At 43.0% G+C, this 14,218-nt stretch overlaps 1 long non-coding RNA gene across 1 annotated transcript; it reads left to right on the top strand.

Moving 5' to 3' along the window:
• Positions 1–2,199: 2,199 nt before the first annotated feature.
• Positions 2,200–7,839, top strand: LOC132647979 (uncharacterized). The gene is made up of 3 exons (XR_009586304.1): positions 2,200–2,296; positions 4,257–4,298; positions 6,926–7,839. It is a non-coding gene; the product is annotated as an uncharacterized LOC132647979 (long non-coding RNA).
• The last annotated feature ends 6,379 nt before the right edge of the window (positions 7,840–14,218 follow it).

Here is a 14,218-nt window from a genome sequence, read left to right as displayed (position 1 = left end):
GGGTTATTTTTTTTAGGGGTGTTTTCTCTCCCTTCTCACCTCTTCCTCTTGCCTTCCTTCCTGCCTTGTTCCCAGATAGATTTCGACTTCCTTGAAAATAAGGATACATTAATTTGTCTCACTTTTTTTTATAGGTTTCCCCAAATAGGCAACATACCAAAGGGCAGGAAGGAGAGGTTTCATGTAAATAAGTATTGACTCAAACTGAAATGTTTAGAGCTTAAGTTCGACCACTTCCGTGATGTATTCTCAATTGCTGTCCTGGTTGTCTTGTATATTCAGTGTGTCTCCAAGAAGCTGAATTTTTAAAGTCGTTTTAGTCTCGGACATTGCAATGTCTTCTGTTCCACTGCCTTGGGTATATGGAGTCTCATCCCATGAAGTAACTGTGAGCATCCATTGGCAAAGGCAGCCTAGTTACAAGGTGTCTTTAAACACAGGGTATGTATATGCAGTGCAGCCAGGCCAGGTGAGGCTTAAAGGCAGAGCTCATTAATTGCTGGGAGTAAGATGATTCTAAAGAGCCAGCTAATGATATGTATGGAGTGCAGGGAAAGCCCAGTCCTCAGCTTTTAGGGACGGTGAAGGTTTTTTGTTTTTTGTTTTTTGTTTTTTTGTTTTTGTTTTTTTTTCCTTGCTCCTCTTTTGTGTCTGGGTGATACTGGGGGTGGGGGGCTAGTGTAATCCTCACCCTGCAGGGTTTAGGATCACAGCTTTGGCCAGGCAACCTCCAATCCGCTCAGATGAAGAAGGTTTTCACAGCAGTGGGTGGCACCATAGTGATAGCATGGTTGCTAAGGATGTCATTATCACTCTGATTGCAGGAACCGGGTGAGTTAATTGGCATGACCTCATTCGGGTCCTTAGGGCCTACCTGTTCACAAATTATAAAGGAGACAAAAAGTTGATCTTTTTATAGTGTCAGGAGGCAGCACCTGTTAACATTTAACAGAACGTTTGAAAGAAGGAAGCCCGGGCACAGAGTATTAACTACCTGTTACCTTTTTCCTCACCCTGGGTTGCTTCCTCTTCACCGAATAGTCTCAAGACACGTCCTTCTCAAACTTTCTTCTTGGCTCTCTTTTTCCTTTTGTTCCCTCCAGAGGAAGTGAGATTCTTTTTTTTTTTTTTTTTTTTTCTGGTGGGAAAAATCAGCCATTAAACTGAGGAAGGCTGGAGGAAATGAACTGAAATGTCTTGGAGGAAGAAAAATAGCACTATGAAGATGAAAAAGAACCAGGGATAATGGAGATTGATGGCTGGATGTATCTGTGGCCTCAAATAAAACTGATTGGATTTAGCATGTTAGGTTACAGTTAAAAAGCTTCGTTGTTTCGGTTTGGGGTAATATAGTTTCAGATTTTCACTGGGAGCCATTTATTTATTTTTGCATTTGTGAGTCATTTAGTCATTCCCTTGTGAGTGAGAATACATTTATTTCCCTACTCCCTGCTGTTAGGCGTTCTATTAATACCACACTAGTTGAAATAAATGGAGCAGGAGAAACTGTTTGGTGGTGAATTTGTTTTTCAAAAAAAAATTTTTGTACTGCTATTTTGGTAAGTCGGCTTTCCAACCTCTCCCGAGGTTTAAAAAGTGGTAGCTTCTCACCCTTTCGCTTTCCCTGTTTCATGTTTGTTTGTTTTTCTTCCAATCTTGACAGCATCAAGGCCTTGGGAAGCCTTACAATCCAAGAAGTGCATACAGGAGAACCAGCCTGTGGTAAATGCCCCATTAAGCAGTAGGATTGTCAAATATTACAAATAAACTGACAGTTTTCTTAAGCACAAGTTTTTTTTGCCACCCTTTTGAACTGTGCCCCAAAGGAAATTCCAGTTTAACAAACAGGGGTTGGTTCTCCCGGTTAGAGGGAAGTAGGAAGGGTCGTGTTTTCCACCAGTCCACACAGGGGATTTTCAAATGGCTATGATTGTGCTCAGACACAGTGTGCTTTGCTCCTGCGCCATCGCAGTGCAGCTGAGGAAAAAATAATGTCCTTGTTATTCTGGATGGCTAATTACTATCAGTCATTGTTTGGGGCAATGAACACAGTGAGGGATAAAGACACCTTTTTTTTTTTTTCTGGGAAGGAGGGTTGGGTCCGCTCTAGGCCTTGAACCACATCAGCCCACTATGCTGATTGGCCAGGAGGGCTGAGGACAGCCTCAGAAAAGCCCCCGGAGAACCCACTGTCCCTGCCCCGGAAGGTCAGGCAAATCCTGGAATCCCTCACTGGGCAGCTTTCACATTGTTGACTATCCTGATGAGGATGGGGCAGGAACGAGAGGAGCTGGTAGTAAGTGTCCTAGACGAACGGCAGTGTGGGGGTGGGGGTGGGGTCCTTTGAGAAGTGACAAAGAAAGAAAGAAAAGGCATGCTAGGAACACGTGCTCTCTCCTTCCTCTCTCCCTCCCTCTCTCCTTCCCTCCCTCTACTTTCTTTTCTTCCCCATTCCCCCTCCCTCTTTTCCTCCCTATTCCCCCTCCTCCTTTCCCTCCCTCTCCCCCTCTTGCAATAAAGAGTTAATAATAGCAAAGATAATTTATGTTCAGGCTTAAACACCAACCCGGGAGTGTAATGTGGGGAGTGAGGAAGGAGTGAAGGCGATCCTTTGCATATTTGCATATTTGGCTTCCTTTAAATTATGTACATCCAAGTTTTTATGACAGGGCCTTGCCTGAAGCTGACAGACAGAAAAGCAGTATGAGTTCTCCAGGCGCACAGGTCACCTGTTCAGGGCTGCAGAGACTAAATCTGAGGCATCACAAGCTGGCGTGTTCCTGAGGCCACAGGGTGCTGTATTGGTGGGTGTTAGATAAGGTGCGCTAGGGTAAGGACTGCCGGCCGCCAGGAGCCTGTGCCGCCACCCCCTCCTCCTTCCTGAAGATGCTTGCATCTTGGCCAGGAGAGTGCACACTTGCTGATTACTTTCACTTGCTTTATGAAACCAATAAAGTCAAATGAGCGAAACACTTTCCTGGCAAGTCTGGGTGTGTTCTAATTGGCCTGCAGATGGAATTCCCGTTATCGCCAGGGAGAAACCCAAGCACTCTAATCCCGCAAAGGTTACCTGGGGTGGATTTACAAGGCAGAAACAGGAACAGGGGTCGAGGCTCAGCTTCCTAAAGCCGTTTTCTTTGATTGGGGTGCGGGATGGAGAAGTCTTTGCCATTTGCTTTCTACCTACAGTCTTAAAATTTTCGTCAAAGTTCCTAGACTGCAGAGCTGGTCTCCTCCCAGAGGTGAGCTCTTGCTCACTCCTCAGGCTGACAGGCCAGTTCTAATGTCCCCAGCCTCTCTCAAGGTCGGGTAATTGAACCAAAACAAAGCTCCTTCAGCCTCCTTCCCAAGGTCACAGTGACTCTGCACTATGCTGGGGACAATGAGGATAGTGTTGACTGGCCCTCACAGGCAAATGTCACAGAGCACAGTTGGAAAAAGGGTGGTTTGGTGCTGTAGGAACCAAAAACTAACTGGAAAAAAAAAAGGGGAAGAGACAATATAGGAATTTTATTTCTTATTGTGCAAGGGCTTGTCTTTGACTTAGGCTCAAATCATAACATATGTAGATTTTTGAATCTCGGTCAAGTTTAGTCCCTTTGTCTGTAAACAGAAAGGATGCAATCAATAACTAACTTGCAAATTTGTTGTGAGGACTCCATCGTGTCATTTGTGTGATACACTTACAGAGCACGAAATGTAATTAGTATTTAGCGAATGTTAGTCGGACAGCCTTCTCCCTACCCATGTGGCTTTTCAGTTGTCCAGTCATATCATGTGTGTGATGGTTACGATTCATGGTCAACCTGACTAGAATGGGAGTCACCTAGGTGAGATGCCTCCGGCCATGTTTATGAGGGCATTTACAGAGAGGCTTTCCTGAGAAGAAAGACCCTCCTTTAATGTAGATGGTATCACCTCTTGGGCTGTAGATCCAGCCTGGAGAAGAAGGAGGGAATAGAAGGAAGGGAGCCAAGTGCCACCATTCATCTCTCTCTCCTTCTTGACCGCTGATACGTAATGATGCAGATACACAGCACCACGCCTTCCCAGTCACCACGGACTGTATTCTCTCAAATGGACACAGAGAAATCCTTCCTGTCTTACGTTTCCTTGTTTCCTTTGCCATGTGTTTTGTCAGAGCAACAAGAAAAGCAAACAATACAAGATAATCTGGGGAAAATAAGGGGGAAAACGTGGTTGACTTTGTTTGTTTGTTTTTTAATAATTCACTGTTGATGTTTTCTTCTGAACAGCACCCACTGAAGCTAGAGCGAGAGCAGCTAATGGAAACTGAGGTAACTAATTTGAAAGGAGGGGGAACCTGCTCCCCTCTTTGTTGATACCCTATTCTGTTTGAGATGAAAGAATACCACATTATGGAACCTAGGACAGCACAATGTAGGTGCTGGGCTTGACATTATAAAATAAATATTTTCAAGGACCTATGTAGCCCCACAGGTTTTTAGTGTTTCAGCAATTTTGTGGTCAAAAAGAGGAAACCCATTTTGGTGGAATGCAGACAGGGTGCTGTCCCATATAGCTATAAGCTCCTGGCAGAAAGCAGGAGCAGCAAAGAGGCACCAGAGTCTTGCTTGCATATGTTCCTGAATATTTTTCAGGGAAAGTTTATCTGCTGATATAAAGCATGTAACTGTAGCTGGCTGCAGCAGGAGACAGCCCTACTGCTTGCCGTCACTGGAGAAGGTAAGGCATAGGGTCAAAGGTGACACTATGAAGGGCTGAGCAGATAGCATAGTTGGTAAAGGGTGGGCCACGCAGGAGTGAGGACTCAAGTTTTGGGTTCTCATCAAGCATGTAAAAATCCCCAGCCTGTTGGTACACACTTGGCTATCCAAGCAGCGAGGAGGTGGAAACAGAGCAGCCTTGGAGTTTGTGGTTAGCTAATCTTGCCAAACCAGTGAGTTTCAGCCTCAGTGGAAGAGTCTGCGTCAAAAAATAAAGTGATAGAAGAAAAGAATTGACACTGGCCTCTGGCTGCTACTTTCACACATGTTCACGTGCACCACACATGCATGTGCACACACACAGACATACATATACTGTGGAAGGGGGGAGGGAGAGGGGGAGAAAGAACACCATGAGAAGGCAGACCCTAGGGACGAGAGCTCAGAACTTTGCACATTCTGCCAGCTAGATTGCATCAAGCATATCATTGGAAAGAAACTGGGCCACAGACACGGGTTCCCTCCCTGACAATAACAGGAGGAGGCAGCAAAAGCCTCATCCAAATCCTTGTTCTAGAGAAACTATTAGGCAAGCAGTCAAGACAGGGGTTTGGGCCTCAGGTTAGGAATCGAGCTGCCAGCGCTGGAGAACAGGTGGGGACCACTTACACAACCCTAGTGAAAGAAGGAGAAGGTGCGTGAAACGTGCGGAACCATCCATGACTTCAGGTACAAGCTACAGCTCTAGCTAGGTCAGTGCGACAAATCCAGCAGCAAGTAGGATGACTTCATGCTCAAGATCATTTTTCAAAGGAGGAAACCAAGACTTAGGAAATGACATTCCCATCTGACTCCTGAGCCCTTCTCAGCCGCCCCTCCAAACAGCTTCTCAGAACACAACCTCTCCACATCTTTTGAAGACTTTGTCATACTAGAACCTGGGCCATGGCTGATCTTGTAAGAGAGAGGAAGAGAGTCTCCTTGGTGGGGCCGGATGAATCCAGGGTGAGGGGTTAGGCCAGGTCTGATACTATATCTTAGTGTCCCTTGAAGAAGGGCATCTCAGCTCTTTCTAATAAATAGCAGTTTAGGCTTCACTCAAGGGGTTCATCCGGTTTAGTTGAGACCTTGGAATTTTGGCTCAGCCCTCAGTCTTAACCCAGAGATTCCCCTGGGGACCGGGTAAGTTCTGACACACATCTGGAGAATGCATGCCTTTTCCGGCATGAGCAAAGACCCATTTGCTCAGCAGTGGATCAGGGTGGGGTTCAAGATGGAAAGCGGATGGGAGTTGTCTGCATACCTAATCTCTTCACTGAAAAAAATGACACGTATCGATGGAAGTACTGCTTTGTATCTCTTGTAGGCCATTGCTTCCAATACTGACGGCACAGTGATTTTCAAGGGTTACTGTAGACAAGTACAGAGAACCAGATGGCTTAGAACACACGTATTTATTGTTCTGGGAGTCTACAATCAAGAACATGGCAAGATGTGGTTCTTTTTGAAACTCTCGGGGAAGGACTCTTGCATGTCTCTTTCCAGATTCTTGTGGCATGCAGACAATCTTTGTCATTCTGTGGCTTTTAGAGTCATTTCTTTAACTTCTATTTTTATAAGACATGTTTCTGTGTCTCTATGTCATTTTCCACTCATGCCTGTGTCCTATACTCTGCTTATTTACTTGTAGGGGACTGAACTTAGGTCCCTGTGCCTGCTGGCTAAGCACTCTATCCCTGAACTGTAGCCACAGCCTAATTTATTCTCATTATTCCAGATATATTAAAATATGACCTATAGAAAGACCTTCTCTTAATGTACCTATGTATATAAAGGTTCTATTTCCAAAGCTGGCAGTGGTGGCATAGATCTTTAAGCCCAGCACTCAGCAGGCAGAGGCAGGTGGATCTCTAAGAGTTCAAGGCCAGGCTGGTCTACAGAGTGAATCCAGGAGAGCCAGGACTGTATAGAGAACCCTGTCTCAAAAAACAAGACGAACAAACAAACAAAAGCTTGTATCTCTAACCAAGGTCACAAACTGAGGTACTGTGGGTTTGGATCTTTGAGGGTAGAAGTAAGAATACAATTCAGCTTAATAACATACAGATACTATCTAACAAACAGTTTCTTTTCTTCACAGAGAAGAAATCCATGGCTCAAATTCACTGGGCTAGTGAGTGGGGGAGTTCAAGGATCAAAACGAATCTAATTTGATGTTCATTCGCTTCCTCCTCCAGTTCCCATCACATCACCTTCTCCACATGGGGAGAAGTTTCTTCAGCTTCTGAAATGACAAGTTACCTTCTTAAGAATGCGTGTGTTTGCTTCTGACCTTCTCCATCTAGTGGCTGGTGCTGCTTCCCACCCGTGCTTTAAACAAGCCTCCTGTACTTGCTCGCTGAATAAACATGATGAGAACCCCACACTCTCCAGGGGAGTCCTAGAGAAATGTGTTCCGGGCATCTGTACGGCTGAATTTCAGAAGGTCTAGACTCCTCGGGAGAGGCCTTCATACTGTATAAACAGCAGGTGCCATATGATGTATTTTACCTCAGGAAGGTTTATTTGCCATACAAAGAGTCACTCGTGGAGAGATAATCCCATGTTGGCACCTGATACCTCAAAATGAAGTATGTGGCCTGAGGCGACTCATTTAACCCCTCAACCTCACCATCTGGGACCTCCAGGAAACTATGCCCGCTCTCTCAAAGCAGCATTTTAGTGGCCTTTGAAATATCTTAGAAGGGTTTGGCAAGTGGAAATGCTACATTGACACCAGTTAACTGAAAATAATTGATGCTCAGAGAATAGTATTCTTAGGGAGTCCACATTTCTCATGGCTTATCTTCATTCCCAAGCCCCGGGAACGGGATGGGTTGACCTGGGAGTGTGCCAAAATTACTTCTTACTGCTCTTTTTTCAGTAAGAATCTGATTCTACCTGAACCTGAGCACTGGGTTAAAGGAGGCTTAGGGATTAACTCCCATCGGTCTTTTGAAGGAGAATGTGATCCCTTATCAACTTTCTCTTTGAATCTCTTCTTTGATAAAATGTTGCACTGGTTCTCGGCTTCTCTCCTTTAGTTTTTCTGCCTCATCTGAGTTATTTAATTATATTGTTTTCATTCTCCTTTCCTGTCTGGCTTTCAGATACCCATGTAATTATCAGATTAACTCCTATGTAAAATCCTTGTTTGTGGTTTTCCTTCCAGTATGCTAAATATACATCTTGTGGCAAAGAGCTGGCGCTAGTACATTAAACAGCCTGGAATAGAAGACAGCCAGATGCGTGTGTCTCCTTGTGCTGTGTTAGCTCCCCAGAGCAGGGGGTTAGGGGTACCTAAAAGGTAACTAGCTTGTATGGGATACTGGATTTAACTCTTTAACACTGGAGAGAGAGAGAGAAGAACCCATGGGACCCTGGATTAGCTCTGTAATGCTGGAGACAGACAGACAGACAGACAGACAGACACACACACAGATAGACAGACAGAGAGACAGAGAGACAGAGAACCCCAAACTTCAGAGCATTAGATATTGTCTCTGTGGGATCTCTGCTTGGAAGAGCATGGCTTCACAGGGTAACTTTTTATCTTTGTTAACAAGCAACACAGTGACAGGTGTAAGATAAACAGGAACATATAAGCCCATTGCCAATAGCGCACAGGAAAATGACTCCTTACAATTAGCTCAAGTGCCACCTCCGATGTTCCGCCTGAACTTACTACTTGCTGAAGGTTCATGCCCTTCTTAATAGCTCTGTTACTTCAAAAAGGAGACGGAGAGAGATCTGGAGCTGCCCGACTTGCGTGCGAATGTTTTTAAGCTTCTCATTTCCTGGCAATCAGCTATTTGGCCAAAAAAACATAGTTATTTGATAGAGTGTTTAATCCTCACATCATGGCCACTGAATGAGAACAAAGAGGAAACAATTTCACTTACACAAATGCCATTGTTCAGTCACTCATCTGCAGCAGACTTGTTAAAACCAATAGAATATTCTTCTAGCTCTGCACTGTCCTATGGCTGCATGTAAATGAACGGCGAGCCAAGAAAAATCTATAAATGGCCTTGTTTTCCTCGATTCTTGTGTGCTTGCTGCTGGTGTACTTCTCGGGGAACTTGGAAGCAAAGTTTCTAATCAGGACACTTTTTAAAGCTGTAGAGAGAACTGTTTGCGGGAGACAGCTGTTGTTTATCAGCATACATACCTAGTCCCCCCCAAGGTGTACGGGAAGGACGCTGCTATCCTCGGAAGGCTCTGGTTTGTTTTGGTTACTGTATTAGTAATTCTTCTCATGGATGTGATATAGTGTCTGGTGAAAGGACCTTGAGGGAGGGTTATTTTGGCTCATGGTTTGGAGTTTGGTTCTTCTCATGGGGGGAGGGTAGAGGAAGCAACGGGAGAAAGAAATGCCGTAGCTGTGAAAGCGGATCTTGAGGCAGCTTGGGACATTGTATCCTTACTCTGTGCTCAGTGGCTAGGAAGTGGGCGGACTAAGACTTCAAGACTACCTCCAGTGACCCAGCCACTTCCAAAGCAAGGCTCTACCTCACACAACTTTCTAAAACCATACCATCACCTGGGAGCTATGGGGGTACTTGGCACTAAAATATGTCTCTCTGTTGGTCACAGGCCTCAGTACCCTCTGGCAGTTCCATCAACAATGCATCACAGCTCTTTTCAATTCACCTCCAGCGCATTTCTTTCGTTTGTATAGAAAAGTGTCTATTATTGTTTTCTATGTTTCACAGAGTTGTGAAGATGGGGATTTGGGAGAGGGCTCAGCGGGTAAGAGCATTTGCCAGGAAAGCAATACCTGAATTCAAATCCCCAAAGCTCACATAAAACCTGGCCCTCGCACGGGTATCTGTAGCCAAGGCATTGTGGGGAAGGGGCGGGAGGATCCTGGAAACCTGCCGGCTAGCTAGAAACGGTGAACTTCAGATTCAGCGAGAGACTGTCTCGAAAAGGGTGGAGTACGAGGGTTCCTAACATTTCCCCTTACCCCGCCCGCATACACCGAGACCCAGAAAGAGAGAGAGAGAAGAGAAAGCTATGAAGAGTAATGTGCTAGATCTCTCTCTCTCTCTCTTTTAAACTTAGATTTTTTTAGCCACGATCATACTTCTGAGATCTATACGTTTTCCTCAGTGAACTTCAGCGTGCTGCTGCGGAGTCTTGCAAACTGGTGCGTCGTGTATGTGGCATGTATGTGGCATGTTATGTCGTGTTTCGGACTTGCACACATAGTGCATTCACCACCCTGTGGATGTCTCAGGCTGCCCAAGATTTGCTAGTGAGTGCTTAGATGCTTCCGGTGTCGTGGTACTCAGATAATGTAGAAATAATTCTCTTTGGCGATGCTTCCTGGTGGATCTGAGGAGTCTCTAGGACAAACACCCTGGAGAATTTCTGAGTCATAAGGGTGTACTCTTATTTCATTTCACTAAATGCTCGACAGGCTATTTTCACCAATTTATAATTCACCGTCAGTAAAGATAAAAATTTCCCTGCATCCCTGTCAGCAGTTTCTGACTTTGGTCAATCCGGCTGGGTGTGTTTTGCAAAAATGGTGTCTCATTTTGTAAAACAACAACAAAAACAAAAACAAAACAAAACAAAAAAAACCAACAACATCCTTTAATTCTCTGATTACTAATGAGTATGTGTATCTTTTATGTACATGGAAGCTGTTTCAATTTCCCCATCTGTCAGTTGCCTGTTCATGTTCTTTGGCTATTTTTTATTGTTGTTTGGGTTTCCTTTCCCTTTCTTGCTTGTTTATGAAGTTCTCTGTGTGGTTTAGAGATCAATTCCACCTTGCTTTGTTAAGATCTTTCCCTAATATTTTGCTGATTTGTCTGATTTATTTGTCTGATTTATTGTCAGATTTATTTGGATAAATCTGAGTCTTTTGTCTAGATGTGTTTCCAGACCGCTCATTTTTTTTTATTCATGTTTCCATAAATTGCCCTCATGCAAATTCCTTGTATGACTTTCTTCTGCTGTGCCACTTATACATCCAGTATTAAAGGGATAACTTTAGCACATTAAGAAGCACAGCACAAAGGCAACAGTAACAGCCTATATTGTTTTGGGAGTCTCTTAGACTTCCCGAACCAACATCATGAAGTGAGGTGCCTCGTGCCTGGTGTTGTGTTTCTGTTGGATGGTCTGTGGCTCTTGGGGGGAACACTGTCATTCAAACACCATAACTTTATTTCAGCTATGTCTATATGTCTATGCACACACACACTTAAATGTGCTGTATATAATTTTAGGTAAATATAAAGTAGTATGTTTCCTTAATGTTTAGCCAAATATCTTCAGTGTTATTCATCCCTCCTCCCTCCCTCTCCTTCTGTGCTGACTTCCCTCCCTGTTCCAATTAAGTTCCCTTTCCAATTTTTCTCATTTACTTCTTCATATCACTAGTATTTGCTATTCACCTCTCTATGGCTTGCCTCCTGCTATGGTCTTATTTTTATTTTCCTCGTTTCTTTAGTTACTCCAGGTTGTATACTCACGCTGGAAGATTTGGAGCTAGGGAGCTCAGATGAGAGAGAACATGGAATATTTGTCTTTCTGGGTCTGAGTTACCTCACTCAATATAATAGAGGTTGAGTGTAAATCCTTGTTGCTGAAGTGAAGACACCATGTACTTCAGACACAGAACCCACAAAACCCAGAGGATTTGACCTAGAATCTGACTCAAGAGCTTCCTTCCTGCGGACTCTGTTTCATGGTACCAGAAAGTGCTATGCAAGTTCCTAAAGAGGAAAGCAATGAATAGTACTACCCAGATACAACACCTATGAAACACAATGATAACAAGCTTGGCAAGGTACAATAGAGGCACTCACTGCTGGGAGAAGCCAACAGCTGTCTAATTCAGACCTAAGGCCCACTACACGGGAGGGGAATCATACCTCATAATGGAAACCTAGTCAACTACCAAAAACTAGTGAATTTCTGAGCCTTGCTGGAGAACCTGCAAGTTCTTCTTGCTAGAAATACAACTGGGCATACAGAGAGCAACTGATTGTGGCATGCCTGGCTCCAACTGCTATGGCTAGAACAGAACTTCTTCGCCTAAGGCTCAGGGAACATTAAAGAAGAGGGGCTGGAATCACATTAAGAGTCAGAGGACTGGAAAGCTTGGTGTGAGAATGTGTTTCCTATGAATGACAGGGAAACAACAGCCACGATATTGCAGTAATATGGCTGCCATAAGAAGACTTGAATAATGACCAAATCAATAAATATGCCAACTTGGAAGGTGGAAATCTCAAAAGGCCCCGACCCTAGACAAAGAACTACAGGCAACCAATGATTGCTGAGAGAGGAAAAACTGGTGCTTCCCTGGGATGAGCTCCTAACTAGTTATACAATAATGGATGGTCAGTCCCAAAATCAAATACATATAAGCAACACTACAAAAAATCAGAAGGTTGTATTTATATAGTTATATATATATATAATACATATAGTTATGTATATATATATAATAATGCATATATATATATATGCATTATTACTTGGAGGAGAAACTCTTCATAACTCTGATCATACTGTAGGTTTCACTTATCTTTGTTTAAAAAAAAAACCAAAAACACTGCACACTGGTCAGGGTTTCAGACAAAGAGGGAAATATGTTCTTTTTTTTACTCTTGTTTTCTATAATGAGTATGGAAGTGACTAATTAAGATCATTCACGGTACCACTCTGGCTTTCTGCTTGCTTGCGGCTCCCTTCTATTAATGCTGTTGCTTGTTACTGTTTTCTTTTGGAATGTGGATGTGTGAGATCGTTCAGTCACACGCCCCACTTTATTATTTGTTGTCAGTATTCACTTATGCATGACCTTCTTACCTTTATTACTGTCTGTGTCTGTCTAGCTATATCCATATGCATACACTCAACCTGTATTTTTCTGCCTACCGTTACTGTAGACAGAGCTATGACAAATATTTAACTTTCTTGTAGTGATATTATATATTATATACCCATACTCATGCTACAGTCTTCTGGTGAGTGGACATTCCTCTAGTCACTTGACTCTACCTGTTTTGGCCAGTGGGACATTAATACCATTCCATCAGGATAGTTGGGTTCATCCATTTGAGCTCCCGTTCACCCCAGTAGCTTCTTTAAGATGGATAAGAAACATGGTATGCTCCTGAACCCATCTGTAGCTTGTGACAAAGTTCTCAGTCTAGATAAGCCAATTCCAAGGTGGCCCACATATGTGTGAGAAACAGACGTTTTGTTTTGCAAACTCTGAAGATTATTAGGTGGCTTTATAACAACAACAGTTAACTAACGCTCTTTCTTCCTCGCTTCCTTTCTTGCTTTCTTCATTCTTTCTACTATGCTCCCTCTTGTATTTTATCTTGATAACCCTCGTTATAATACTACTGTCACGTTTCTCCAGCCAAATTAATGTGATTTTTGTCTATCTTTTAAAGTGAACAATTTATTGAAAAATATATAAATATTACTCTTTTTAGATAATTATTACGGTGATTTGTATCTGGGATATTCCCCAAGATTCATGTGTTGAAGTCTTGGTCCCCAGCACAGTAGTGCTCAGAGATGATTGGAGCATGATGTCTCCAAATTCATCAATAGATTGATCTGCTGTTAGATCCATGGCTGAGTGGACTACTGGGAGATGGAAGGAACTGTGAGAAGCTGGATTCAGCGAGGGACATAGGTTACTGAAGATGTGTCCTTTAAAAGCATATTCTCTTTTTCCTGCTTTCTTTGTCCTTTCTAGCCACCCTGAAGTGAACAACTGGGTTTCATCATGCTTTTCTGCCAAAATGTCCCGTCTCAAGGACAGGTGTGGACTCAAACCTCTGACCCATATTAGGCTATTTGTCTCAAGGGCTGTGCTACAGTGACAAAAAGCTAGCTAATACAATGATGCTGTATTACATAGCTTCATGTACAATCTCTTTTAAAAAAATCATGTGTAAATCTATTTTTCCCCTTAAAATTCTACGTTCTTAAAATTAACCAATAACAATTGTATGGATAAAGAAACCATTGCCTTGGTTCTTAGTAAAACATTGAGGAAACAAATTCTGTTTGAATTCTCAGTCTTGTCTTCAAGACAAGAGAGGTGAAACTTGGTATGGAGGATGTTCTGAGAGAGACATATTAATTATAGTCTGAGGTTCATGAATGAATGTGCTTGGCTTTAATTCACAGCTCTGCCATTTATTGTAACAGCTTAGTCATCTTTGTATTTCCAGGGTCTAGCCCAGTTTTTGGTGCATAGTTAATTTTCAATAAATGTGTAGTAAATAAAAATTATTTAGCCTCTCAAAACCTTAATTTCTTTCTCTTAAAATAAGTATGATAAATTCCTAGCATAATGCTTGGCAGAATTTATATGCAATAAATATCAAGTACATTTTTTTTTCTTTTCCCTTCTTTGAGGTTTCAACCACTGTGTGACTCAACTAGCTTACGTGCTGAGTGAACGAGAGAGCCTGTGTTAACTTGCTGTTATGATCTCA

Source organism: Meriones unguiculatus, chromosome 15, assembly GCF_030254825.1.
Source record: "Meriones unguiculatus strain TT.TT164.6M chromosome 15, Bangor_MerUng_6.1, whole genome shotgun sequence".
In the NCBI taxonomy this organism is placed as follows: domain Eukaryota; kingdom Metazoa; phylum Chordata; class Mammalia; order Rodentia; family Muridae; genus Meriones; species Meriones unguiculatus.
Note: the sequence above shows the minus strand (reverse complement) of the source record. Positions and strands in the feature narration are given on the sequence as shown.